This window comes from Podarcis pityusensis, assembly GCF_964106645.2.
Source record: "Podarcis pityusensis genome assembly, chromosome: 3".
NCBI lineage: Eukaryota > Metazoa > Chordata > Lepidosauria > Squamata > Lacertidae > Podarcis > Podarcis pityusensis.
In genome coordinates this window covers 12,410,660-12,424,814 of record NC_138026.1, presented here as the reverse complement: position 1 = coordinate 12,424,814, position 14,155 = coordinate 12,410,660, and the positions used below count along the sequence as shown (strand labels likewise).

Below are 14,155 nucleotides of genomic sequence, written 5' to 3'. Positions count from 1 at the left end.
AAGATGTCTTACCCTAGACTGTGAAATCCCAGTCCGGAGCCTTCAACTCTTAGGGAAGCGGCTGCACAAACAGATGGAGGAATCGCACTGGGCATTGTTCCGAAGAGGACTCCTTTAAAGCAGCTCCTCCAGCTGCTTTAAAAGGAAGTTGTTGATACATAGCAACATAGGCATCTTGGGGTGTGTGTGCCCCCCTTCTCTTAGTAAAGCACTTGCCAAGAAAGTTTTTTTGGGGGGGCTCCCCACTCTGCAGACTGGCTCCTTCAAAAGTGCCAATTACCACTTTAAAAAGGCAGATTTTTGCCCTTGTCCCTCCCACACATACACAAAAGTTCACCAAGACATGACACACGCATATCAGTAAAATGTGGAGGGAAAAAAGGGAGGTCTTGCTTCTGCTTATCTTTAACTAATAGCTTAACATTTGCCACAGCTAATCATAGCTTTAAAGCCCTTAGTCATTGCAAGGGGAACACAAGTTACCTACAAGTACATCTGCAGGTTATTGGAATGGATAAGAAAAGGTTTTTGAAACAAGTAGAAAGTTGTTGAACTCCTTTCGACACACGGCTCCAGACACTGCATTCTTAGATGGGCACAAGCTGTTCATCCCGCCAGCCCAAAACCCAGAGTTGAAAAGTACTTTTGAAATATGTTTAAAGCATATTTTCTTTTAAAAGGATAACTTAAGGCATTTGGTGTGTAGATACACAATGTCACAACATACTTAAACTATAATCCTCATGTACAAAACATTTTGTTTCTATGTTTTGGCTTATTTGACCCCTTCTGTATTGATTTGCTTACACCAGTTACATTGCTGAAATCTGAAAATACCTAGTTTGAAATACAAATTTGTCCTGCTTTTAACAACCACCTCAATGTTGTTGTTCTTTCACTCCTATTACACTACAAGCCAGTGTCCTCATCTCTCTCTCTCTCTCTGCCCCCCCACCCCGAATGCTCTAATGGCCGAACCCCTGCTGCTACATACCAAAGTGTCTAGGTTTTAGGACAAACTTAGGATAATTTAGTTCAGCCTTTCTCAACCTTGGGTCCCCAGATGTGGTTCGACTACAACTCCCATCATCCCTAACTAGCAAGCCCAGCAGTAAGGGATGATCGGTACAGCAACATCTGGGAATTCAAAGGTTGAGAAAGGCAGCCCTAGATCCGCGATGTCCCAGAGGGTCTTTGTACCTGAAATATGTGCTCATCCATATCTGAGAGACAAAGTGCCCTGGACATAAAATTTCCTAAATGGATTCAGGTGCCATGGAGAACTTCATTTCCCTGGTTCCTTGGTACCTGGGATACTGCCATAATAGCATGCAAGATGCCAACAAATGGCTACAATTTCTAGATCAACTCTGTATCCCCAAATGGAAACCAGAGTCAGAGGTAATATATTTTCTATTACAGGGGAATGACCAGGAGCTCACCAAGTTAGTGGCTAAATATCTCTGTTTGGTTTTTTGTCATCGAAATACACTGCAGACGTCTGATCTCCCTGGAGACCAAGAGATGTGACGATAGACTGCTCTGCCTCCTTTCTTTTAGCAAATGTTTGTGTCACTGGGGAAGTGGTAAATCTGTATTGATTTGTTTTGGATGTTGTATGTGATGCCAATAAAAGGTTTTACCATTAAAAACAAATGGCTATTAGTTATGATGGCTGTGTTCTACCTCCACTGTTGGAGACAATATGTTTTTGAATACCATCTCCTACGGATGACCAATGGGGATCATACTATGGTGCTCAGGTCTTGAGAGGGGACTTCCTGTGGGCAACTGGTTGGCCACTGTGAGAAAAGAATGCAGCAGCTGGATTGGTGACTGGGAGTGGCCGCCAAGGCCACATAACACTGGCCCTGAAAGACCTTCGTTTCCAAGCACAATTCAAAGTGTTGGGTGCTGACCTTTAAAGCCCTAAACAGCCTTGGCCCAGTATACCTGAAGGAGCGTCTCCGCCCTCATAATTCAGCCCAGACATTACCATCACATTGACTTCATCCTTTAGAATTTGCTAGCTTTGAGACCTTGGCGGGACTTCTCTGCCTCTTTGTTTCACCATATATTGGCTAAATACCTGCCTACTGATGGCATGTATCATGTGCCACATTAAACCAAACAAACCTATGGTTGAATGTGACTGTGCTGGGACAGGCTGCTAAAGAGTTCACACTGCAACAAAATAAGCCAGAGTCTGGCTTGTCATGTGTAAAGCCAGGATCATGGCTTGTTTCTCTCCAAACAAATGATAAGTGGGAAACTAAGAACAAGACCTGAAGCGGAAAAAAGCCACAAACCCAGAATCAGACAACACAACAGGCCAAATCTGGCTTGTTTCATCTGCAACACAGCAGAAGCAGGAGAGAAGCAGAGTGGAGTGAGAATTTTTGAGCAGCATCAGTATGCTGCAAATTTACATTAAACCATCATTTGTTTTCAGAGATGGTTTAATGTGGCCCGTGAAGCTCAATGTTTTCCAGACACCAGGCTCCCAGGAAAACTGAAGGCCATGATGAGAATGTCATGCAAAACTTTAGTACACAAAGAAACAATGCTTTAAGATAAACACACTGATCTCAGAAAATATCTATGCAAATTTCCTCAAAACCACTTATGGCACATATGGAAGGAAATGCAGATTATTTCATTTCCAAACCACTAAGCACAGATTGAATCCACAGGAAAACAAGCCAATCAATACACAATGTAACAAAGAGCCAGATTGTTCTGGTAAGAAACCACGTTCGCTATGGCCCAAGTGAGCTCACTTTTACATTTTTACGATCAGAAAAGCTCTCCCTCCTGTTTTTTTAAAGTAGAACTGTTAAGCAGTTTGTGATCAATGTGCATTGCATCCATGAGTTAAAGGTAAAGATAAAAGTAAAGGGACCCCTGACCATTAAGTCCAGTCGCGGACAACTCTGTGGTTGCAGTGCTCATCTCGCTTTACTGGCCGAGGGAGCTGGCGTTTGTCCGCAGACAGCTTCCTGGTCATGTGGTCAGCATGACTAAGCCACTTCTGGCGAACCAGAGCAGCGCACGGAAATAGAGTTTACCCTCCCACCGGAGTGGTACCTATTTATCTACTTGCGCTTTGACGTGCTTTCGAACTGCTAGGTTGGCAGGAGCAGGGACCAAGCAACAGGAGCTCACCCCTGCGTGGGGATTCGAGCCACCAACCTTCTGATCGGCAAGCCCTAGGCTCTGTGGTTTAGACCATGGGTTAGATCCATGAGTTAGTGACTAGTTCTTCACAATCTCTGAATGGTTAAAAAGGAAAGAAAATGAACAAAGGAAACAATAACCCACATAACCCTTTTTGCTCTTAAAATCACAAACATAGTGACCTTCAATTGGAGCCACCCTAAAACATGAACATGTTGGGTGTTCTTTACTGCTCATTTTCCAGCTCTAGGACATTTGTTATGAGAAGAGATGACACAATATTCCAAATGTGGCTGGAATATAGGTTCACATAAGAGCACTGTGGACCTGAAGTTTGTCCTTGCAGATTCTCCAAAAGAAAAACAAGAAGACTGGCAAGCTTCCACATCCTCTTTACCAAACTCGATTATTGGAATGAAAACGCAGGACTGAAATGTTATTTGTCACAATGAGAAACAAACTCATGTCAAACCTGAACTCCGTAGAACCCAAATAGGTCTGCAGTTTAGCATTACATTATTTAATCTCACCAGTTAGCTTTTTAAAATTTATTTCTTAAGGAATTTGAGAACTATATGTCATGAGCCTCGCAATGTTGTTGGGCCGGGAGTCAGGGCATTAAACCCTAATCAACTTTATAATGAATTATTGTGTTGTATGATATTTAAAAAACTCAGCCAAGTCTAGTGGCGCTCCCTGGTATCCATAGTTAAGACTATACACAGGCAAAAACAAGATTAATAATTTCAGAACTGAACCCAAATAGGGTGGTCACAGTATCTGCCACTGCTGAATAATTACATACCAGTGTCACTAAGTTTGGTAAAGTCCTGAGAGCCTAATTCAGGGTATGTGGGGTGTGTATTAATGCAGAAAGACAACAAACGCAAATGAAACAGCAGAATCTCTTTTTGGAGGGCTAATTGGTATTTTATCACGGAAAAACTAAAATCCTCCACCTTTACATGCCCCTTGGTTCCATACCAATGTTTTCTGGTAGATCATTAGCCCCCTTCCCAAACTTTTTAGGGTTCCTCATCTCATAGAGGATGCAACACAAGGACACCTGACTCTCCATCGGACTTTTGCCAAATATGCAAGGATATGTCGCTGTTTTTTGTGTTGAATATATGCTGTGTGGTAATTTATGGGCCTAATAGGTATCTATTGCAACTAGTCCATGCAGAATGTAGGCACCCTTTATATAAAGGTAAAGGGACCCCTGACCATTAGGTCCTGTCGTGACCAACTCCGAGGTTGCGGCGCTCATCTCGCTTTATTGGCTGAGGGAGCAGGCGTTTGTCCGCAGACAGCTTCCAGGTCATGTGGCCAGCATGACTAAGCCACTTCTGGTGAACCAGAGCAGTGCACGGAAACGCCATTTACCTTCCCGCCGGAGCGGTACCTATTTATCTACTTATTCCGAATAGGATTTCCCTTAAAAAAAGGAAAAAGTTGACAGCTATGGCAAGAAGACCAAAACTTCAACAAAGAATGGGGAAAAAATATAATTTATCAAGGAGACCACTGTAAGCAGATGAAAACTGCTTCCAGAGGATTTAATAACACTTGTAATGTAGCAAATTTCATGGACAATATGGAGAGATGTAAAAAATGGATTATGAAATAATATGCACTTGAAAAGGTTGATAATAGGACCCACGGAGGGGAGAGTGGGAAGTCTGGAGATTCAGGGAAATCTCTAAATATGGATATGTATTTTGTATTGTTATAATGCTACACTTGTAAAATCAAATAGAATTTTTTTCCAAACAGCAACAACCTGTTAGAATGTGTGTGCACTTGAATTTGAGTTTCTATTCTTCATCACACATGTGCACATTGCAAATTGGACAGCTCATTCATTAGAGCATGAGACTCTTAATCCCAGGGTTGTATGTTTGAGCCCTATATTGGGTGAAATATTCCCTTCTAACACTACAATTCTATGATTTTATGAGCATGGACACCAAGAGACAAGGACGTATGCCCATTATTCTACATGCTGCAGTTGGAAATATCCATGTTTACCTAGTATATTTTCTTTTCTTATATAAATTTATTTATTTGGTTTTTCAGAATAAAATTTCACAGTCCCATGTCCAACTTACAACATAAAAACAAGATTCCAAGGAATCTCTTGGACTCTCCTCCTCCTCTTTGTGGGTCCTATTGTCAATCATTTCCTCCTGCATCTTTTATACTAATCCAAATCTTTATCTCTCCATTGTATCCAAAATTCATCATTAAACTACAAGTGACATTCCAATCCTACTAACAATCTTAGCTGTTTACAATGGTTTTGAAGATCAATTATAAAATTTCCCCATTCCTTATTAAAATTTTGGTCTTTCTGATTCTTCATTTTAGCCGTTTCAGCATAATCCATCAACTTGATCGGCCATTCTACTCTGGTAGGGACTTTATCTTCTTTCCATCTCTGGTACCTCGTATAATTTCAACCAGGGGCATCTACCTTCATGGTTTTGAAATGCTGAGATCTGACTGAGGTTATGGCTCAGTTGATTCTTCCTTGCTTGCCTCAATGTGAAACATCAGTGCCCTGCTTCCCTGTCCACCCCAACCTTTCGCCGCCACCGAAACAGGAAGCATTGTCGAAAGCATTTTGAGGTACATTTGCTTCATAAGAAACATAACCATATCCACTTCAGTATTAGTGGCTTGGTTAAGTTTTAGGAAACAGCAGTTGTGGTTAGTGTTGCACAAGACACCCTGAGACAAGGTCAGACATTGCATAAAGCAGGAGTGAAAAACCTGTGGCCCTCTAGATGCTGCCGAACTGCAAATCCCATCATGCCAAATCATTTGCCATGCTGGTTAGGGCTGGCTGGAGTTGGACTCCAATGGCAACTGGAGTGACACAGGCTTCTCAACCTTCGAATAAAGCATGCAGAAATTAAGAGACATCAGCAAGCTGTTATTTATTGGCTGGGGAAGGGAAGGGAATGGCCGCTCAGATAACAATCCTTGTTGCACTATCATTGCTCCCATGTCCACCTGTGACCCATCAGAGACTATCCATTCAAAAGTGAGATCCCTCCCAACCCCAAACCCCACTGAAACGGTCTGGTTCCAAATATCTTTCCGAGAGAAGCTGCACACAGGTTTCATTTGGGCAAAGCCAAAAAAAAAAGGAATCAACACGCCTCGCTCAAACGTGAAATGCCATTTTCCTCCTTCCCTCACCCGTGCCTAATTTTCCACGCAGAGAGACCAGCTGCATTTAACAGCTCCATAAGAAAACATCTCCAGCAATTAGGAAGCCCACCTGAAAATGAATTTCTGGGTTACATAAAACGATGCTGCGTTTTTTACCTTTTCTTCCCAGCCTCTCGTGCTGCATGGACGGATTACCTTTTCACCTCGCACAGACACAAAAGGTTTGACCAGGAACTTGCAGACACAGCTTTGGGAAATATTCCAATGTCACTGAGCTAAAAGGCCGCCCGAGTTGACTGAGCTGCAAATTCGCCTCTGGGTGTATCACATGGCTGAGGCTGTTGCCTGCCTCTGTATGATCTGCCTTGTTCTCTGAGAGTTTACCTCTCCAATTCCACCGCCCCCCTTCTCTCTGACTTCCTTTTAAAAGGAAAGGTCCGTGTATTTTTCCCTTTGACATAACCGAACTATGTAACTTAAAGCTTCTCACACTATTAAATTTCAAGGTCTCTAGTTGCTTCTGTGATGCATTGTATTAAACAGAATTTGGGGAAGCCATAAAATCATTAAAAGTGTGGTGTTTGTGGATAAATCTACAGGTCAGATTATCTGCTTCTCACTCTCTCTCTCACACACACATACACTCAAAAACTATTTTAGAACATGCTTCAAGAAAAACTCATACTTGAAAATATAACGTATACTGATTTTTCCAGCTCTTCTCTTTCACCTCAGAAACACAGTCATCATAGCCACTGATAATAAGTCTTGTACTCCATGAATTTGTCTGATTCTCTTTCAAAGCCAGCCAAATAGTCCAGCTCCCATCAGCATCTACCAGCATGATGGAGGACGCTGGGAGTCATAGCAAACATAGCAAACATCTGGTGGGCACCTGGTAGGGCAAGACTGCTCTGTTCTTACCATATTCCTATTTGCTGTGGGTATAGACCAATCCTCACGCTACACAGGATACTCCTCACAGACGCAGGCAATTATCAATGCAATCACTACCGTTCAATCTATACCTCAATTATGGCGTGGATTTCTTATTAGTATCAAAGCTCATTACCTCAGTAATTTGGCACTCTGAAAGCTCTTCAAGGGAAAGGAAGGAGGAAAGGGACCCTAGTATTCTGGAGAGTGTTGGTTTTGTTTCAAAGGATATTTACTGAAATGCATGAAACCACAGCCGAGCTGTTCTGATTAAAGCTCCCATTCCCAAGTACCGCTAAACAGAAACAAATGCTACTCTTAGCTTTCATTCCACAAAAATGCTTCAGCCTCGATTATACTAATAGGCTGAAAACACTTATCCTCCCCCCGCACCCAAATAATATGTTTATATGTCAGAGGTTTACAAAATGCCCTTTAGCACCAATGATGGAATGGACACAGGGATGCATGTAAGACGGCTGCCTGGACAGAGTTAGACTATTGGCTTATCTAACATAACATTAGCAGAAGTTCTCCTGAGACACCCCTGAAACTTAATAAAGTTGCTGTCAGTGTAGACAATACTGGGGAGGCTGCCCAAAGGCAGTTTCCAGCATTCCTATGTTACTGCACATTGTACAATCTCTTTTTAAAAATATTTATTTGGTTTTTCAGATTAAAATTTTACAATCACATATCAAAGAAGACAAGATTCCAAGGATTCTCCTGGACTTTCCCCCTCCCCCTTTGTTGGTCCTATTGTTAATCATTTCCTCCTGCATCTTTTATGATAATCCAAATCTTTTACATTTCCATTGCATCCAAAATTCACCATTAAACTACAAGTGTTATTCCAATCCTACTAACAATTTTAGTTGTTTACAATGGTTTTTAAGATAAATTATAAAATTCCTTATTAAAGTTTTGGTCTTCCTGATTTCTGATTCTTCCAGACATTTTACCCATTTCGGCATAATCCATCAACTTCATCTGCCATTCTTCTCTGGTAAGGAATTTATATTCTTACCATCTATGGGCAAACTCTTGCACATTGTACAAACTCAAACTCCATTACACAAAAAAGGAAAACAGGGGAGAAAAACCCAGGAGAATGCAAGCAATCAACTGGGTTCCCAGGCCTTTAAATTACCCTTTAACCTTTTTATAATGCTATTCTGAACATCGTATATTTTAGTCCCTGCTTAATTCTTATTGTTTTTGCTAACATGGCTGGGGTTTCTTAACCAGACATTGCTGTGACAGGGCTGAAGTTGCTTTTGTTGCAGTCAAACTGCAAGTGTGTGTGTGAGAGAGTAATGTTTATATACTGCTATGTCATGAAAATATATCACAGCAGTTTACAACAATATAGAAACATAAAACCAAACAATAACATTAGAGAAAGTTAGAAATGACTTAAATAGAAAAAGGAATTAAAACAAACCATCAACAGGTCATTGGGGGGTATTCTTAATTGCCTGCATAGGCCTGGAAGAATAGTTTTCCTTTCCCCCCCCCCAGCAGGCATTTAAAAGTTGGCACTGAATCTCTAGTGGCAGGGTGTTCCACAGGACTGGGCCTATGACACTAAAGGCTCAGTTTCTCACTGTTGTCAAATGAGCCTCACCAACTCGGAGAACAACCAAAGATGCTCCTGCAGATGATCTAAGTGATCAAGCTGGAATATAAGGGTTCAGGCAGTCCCTGAGGTATCATTTTATTTATGAACAGTCTGTATCTTCTTGTGTTTGAATGCTTTACTTCTGTTGCATTGCATTGCTGCCTACAAACTTCTGGCATGGAATGGCAAATAAGCAAACAATCAGGACAAATTTAAAAGCATCCTTTTGAATCTTGCAGGGAAAGAATATTAGGTTTAAGGAGAGAAGGGCAACATCTAGCGGACTGTTTAAAAAGCTCAAAGCCATAAATGCTTGAAAAGTCGGGTCTTTGTGGAGTCCTGTACGAAATGACCTGCGCTGCTCAGACTGACATATGCCTCTCAGTCCTAACTCAGATTGTTGTGATGAAGTTCTCAGCAGATTAAACATACTTAAAAAAGAAGAAGAAGTCATATAGCTGAAACAAAGCAACCCATTTCAGGGGAGGTGACATGACTGGAAAATGTTCCCCATCAAATCAGCATAGCCTTGCAAAAGGCACATTAAATTTGTCTGACATTAGTATTAGGGTTTGTTTGTTTTTTAAAAATGCACACACCCTGAATTATTATTTTTTTTGTGGTTGCCTATTAAATAGGATAGGGAGGCGGGTGGCGCTGTGGGTTAAACCACAGAGCTTAGGACTTGCCAATCAGAAGGTCAGCGGTTCAAATCCCCATGACAGGGTGAGCTCCCGTTGCTCGGTCCTTGCTCCTGCCAACCTAGCAGTTCGAAAGCAGGTCAAAGTGCAAGTAGATAAATAGGTACCGCTCCAGCGGGAAGGTAAACAGCGTTTCCGTGCGCTGCTCTGGTTCACCAGAAGTGGCTTAGTCATGTTGGCCCCATGACCCGGAAGCTGTACGCTGGCTCCCTCAGCCAATAAAGCGAGATGAGCGCCGCAACCCCAGAGTCATCTGCGACTGGACCTAATGTTCAGGAGTCCCTTTACCTATTATACAGGATATCTGATGCTACAATCCACCCTCTGACCATAGATGGGGAACCTTTGGTACGTAGACATAATGAGCCATGCCAGGGCCCCCCAGTTGGAATACAAGGCCATTTTGGCCAAGCCGTTCCCACGTGGTCTGCTCACCTGACGCTGTATATGACAGGGAAGGCCAGGTAAAGAGAAAGGCTGTGGGGTTGCAGGCACAGTTGACCAGCAGATTGGCAGCACCTGCAAAGACCTGTGCAAGGCTCAGCACACACCAACTACAGTGGTACCTCTGGTTAAGAACTTAATTCGTTCCGGAGGTCTGTTCTTAACCTGAAACTGTTCTTGACCTGAGGTACCACTTTAGCTAATGGGGCTTCCCACTGCCGCTGTGCCGCCGCCACATGATTTCTGTTCTCATCCTGAAGCAAAGTTCTTAACCTGAGGTACTATTTCTGGGTTAGCGGAGTCTGTAACCTGAAGCGTATGTAACCCGAGGTACCACTGTACAGTGGTACCTCGGTTTATGAACTTCATCCATTCCAGAAGTCCGTTCTTAAACCGAAACCGTTCTTAAACCGAGGTGGGCGTTCCCTAATGAGGCCTCTCGCCGCCGGTGCCCTTCCACCATTCAGCTTCCGTTCTTAGACCGAGGTAAAGTTCGCAAACCGGGACACTACTTCCAGTTTTGCGGAGTTCGTAAACCGAATAGTTCGTGAACAGGGCTGTTCTTAAACTGAGGTACCACGGTATATACCATTTGAATTAAAGATTACATGGCCTACTGCCCCCTTTTGGAACATGCAAACGAGCGAATGAAAACCATAAACAGTAAGCTCAATGCCCTTGGTTTATCTGTACAATAAAACAAAGATGGAAGGTTTCATCAAATCCGAATTAGCTCTTGCCTGAAGAATCAAAAGATATTGAGCCGCAAAATTCATTGACTGGGACCCATGGAATATGCTCATCATCTATAACTCTCAGTCTGGATTTTAAATTGGGGTGTCTGGTAGCAAAATATTACTGGAGTTTAACAAGTTTCAGATATTGAAGAGCTTTTACTCTATCAAGTTACCGTATTTTTCGCTCTATAAGACGCACCAGACCACAAGACACACCTAGTTTTTGGAGGAGGAAAACAAGAAAAAAAATATTCTGAATCTCAGAAGCCAGAACAGCAAGAGGGATCACTGCACAGTGAAAGCAGCAATCCCCCTTGCTGTTCTGGCTTCTGTGATAGCTGCGCAGCCTGCATTCGCTCCATAAGACGTACGTACACACATTTTCCCTTACCTTTTAGGAGGGAAAAAGTGAGTCTTATAGAGCAAAAAATATGGTAAATAGATTAGCATTTTAGGGGATTGATGATGGTTGAATCAATGGCATATGTAAACCAGATTGACAATACCTATTTATGATGTCTTTCTTAATTTCTTATTATTATTCAGCATTCTATATATTGTTGTTATTGGTCGATATAGATAACTGAGGGACAAAAAACAACAACAACCCACCCTCTTCAAAATACTTTGCAGCTGCCAAGAGCATCTGTATTATGTTTATACAAGATCAAAGGGTCTTGGAAGTGCAGCATATACAGGACAACACTGCATTTTGTAATTAAGTTGTATTTTCTGTATCCTGGAGAGAATGAGCAAAAGCTCATGATCTAGTATGACATATCTGTTCAGAACAGTATTTCATCCTTGGTCAGCTAAGATCTACTGAGCAAGGGCATCTTTAGGCTCACCAACTAACAACATAAAGACCAAATGATGCCCAGTGCAGAGTAGTCACACAAATTCTAGCTTCCTAAAACCAATTTTGACTATTACCTACTTTGGGTCATGGGGAAGTGTACTGGTTAAGGGTATAAGCCAAGGTGAAAGGTGTTTTGAATTTCACTCAAGTCATGAAAGTCCCTCCACATAGTTCCCCCTAGTTCCTTCTATTAGTCCCCTTAGTCCCTCCAAGTCCCTCCACCTAGTCCCTCCTAGTCCCTCCCCTAGTCCATCCTAGTTCCTCCTACTAGCCCCCTAGTCCCTCCTACTAGTCCTCCTAGTCCCTCCACATAGTTCCTCCTAGTACCTCCACCTGGTTCCCCCTAGTCCCTCCGCATAGTTCCTCCTAGTTCCTCCTAGTCCCTCCTAGTTCCCCCACCTAGTTCCTCCTAGTCCCTCCTAGTTCCTACTAGTTCCCCCACCTAGCTCCTCCTGGTCCCTCCTAGTTCCCCCACCTAGTTCCTAGTTCCTCCTGGTCCCTCCTAGTTCCTCCACCTAGTTCCCCCTAGTCCCTCCTAGTTCCTCCACCTGGTTCCCCCTAGTCCCTCCGCATAGTTCCTCCTAGTCCCTCCTAGTCCCTCCTAGTTCCCCCACCTAGTTCCTCCTAGCCCCTCCTAGTTCCTACTAGTTTCCCCACCTAGCTCCTCCTGGTCCCTCCTAGTTTCTCGTACTAGTCCCCCTAGTTCCTACACATAGTTCTTCCTAGTACCTACTAGTCCCTCAAATTCCTCCTCCTAGTCCCTCCTAGTTCCCCCACCTAGTTCCTCCTAGTCCCTCCTAGTCCCCACCTAGTCCCTCCTAGTCCCTCCACCTAGTTCCCCCTAGTCCCTCCTAGTTCCCCCTAGTCCCTCCTAGCCCCTCCACATAGTTCCCCCTAGTCCTTCCTAGTCCCTCCTAGTTCCTTCTACTAGTCCCCTTAGTCCCTCCAAGTTCCTCCATCTAGTTCCTCCTGGTCCCTCCCAGTTCCTCCACCTAGTTCCCCCAGTCTCTCCTCCTAGTTCCCCCTAGTCCCTCCTAGTTCCCCCACCTAGTTCCTCCTGGTCCCTCCTAGTTGCTCCACCTAGTTCCCCTAGTCCCTCCGCATAGTCCCTCCTAGTTCCTCCTAGTCCCTCCCAGTTCCCCCACCTAGTTCCTCCTGGTCCCTCCAAGTTCCTCCACATAGTTCCTCCTGGTCCCTCCTAGTTCCCCCACCTAGTTCCTCCTGGTCCCTCCTAGTTCCTCCACCTAGTTCCCCCTAGTCCCTCCTAGTCCCCCCACCTGGTTCCCCTAGCCCCCCGCATAGTTCCTCCTAGTTCCTCCTAGTTCCCCCACCTAGTTCCTCCTAGTCCCTCCTAGTTCCCCCACCTAGTTCCTCCTGGTCCCTCCAAGTTCCTCCACCTAGTTCCTCCTGGTCCCTCCTAGTCCCTCCACCTAGTCCCCCCTAGTCCCTCCTAGTTCCTCACCTAGTTCCCCTAGTCCCTCCGCATAGTTCCTCCTAGTTCCTCCTAGTTCCCCCACCTAGTTCCTCCTGGTCCCTCCAAGTTCCCCCACCTAGTTCCTCCTGGTCCCTCCTAGTTCCCCCACCTAGTTCCTCCTGGTCCCTCCTGGTTCCTCCACCTAGTTCCCCCTAGTCCCTCCTAGTCCCCCCACCTAGTTCCCCCTAGTCCCTCCTAGTTCCCCCACCTAGTTCCTCCTGGTCCCTCCTAGTCCCTCCGCATAGTTCCTCCTAGTTCCTCCTAGTCCCTCCTAGTTCCCCTACCTAGTTCCTCCTGGTTCCTCCTAGTTCCCCCACCTAGTTCCTCCTGGTCCCTCCAAGTTCCTCCACCTAGTTCCCCCTGGTCCCTCCTAGTTCCCCCCACCTAGTTCCCCCTGGTCCTCCTAGTTCCTCCACCTAGTTCCCCCTAGTCCCCCCTAGTTCCTCCACCTAGTTCCCCTAGTCCCTCCACATAGTTCCTCCTAGTTCCTACTAGTCCCTCCTAGTTCCCCCACCTAGTTCCTCCTGGTCCCTCCAAGTTCCTCCACCTAGTTCCTCCTGGTCCCTCCTAGTTCCCCCACCTAGTTCCTCCTGGTCCCTCCTGGTTCCTCCACCTAGTTCCCCCTAGTCCCTCCTAGTTCCCCCACCTAGTTCCTCCTGGTCCCTCCTAGTCCCTCCGCATAGTTCCTCCTAGTTCCTCCTAGTTCCCCCACCTAGTTCCTCCTAGTCCCTCCTAGTTCCCCCACCTAGTTCCTCCTGGTCCCTCCAAGTTCCTCCACCTAGTCCCGCCTAGTTCCTCCACCTAGTTCCCCTAGTCCCTCCGCATAGTTCCTCCTAGTTCCTCCTGGTCCCTCCAAGTTCCTCCACCTAGTTCCTCCTGGTCTCTCCAAGTTCCTCCACCTAGTTCCTCCTGGTCCCTCCTAGTTCCCCCACCTAGTTCCTCCTGGTCCCTCCTGGTTCCTCCACCTAGTTCCCCCTAGTCCCTCCTAGTTCCCCCACCTAGTTCCTCCTGGTCCCTCCTAGTCCC

General features: G+C 44.7%; 1 protein-coding gene across 13 annotated transcripts in view; it reads right to left on the bottom strand.

Annotated features, from left to right (window-relative positions):
* The window catches only part of PLCB4 (phospholipase C beta 4), a 235,918-nt gene that overhangs the window by 144,486 nt on the left and 77,277 nt on the right, over positions 1–14,155 (bottom strand). Inside the window, exon 1 of one of the 13 annotated variants that reach the window (XM_080998993.1) lies at positions 6,514–6,658. The exons of 11 other annotated variants lie outside the window; for them this stretch is intronic. The gene's annotated coding sequence lies outside the window, so the exon portion shown is untranslated. Of the gene's footprint in view, positions 1–12; positions 109–6,513; positions 6,659–14,155 lie in introns of those variants that run through there. One more of the 13 variants, XM_080998991.1, reaches the window with a different exon arrangement.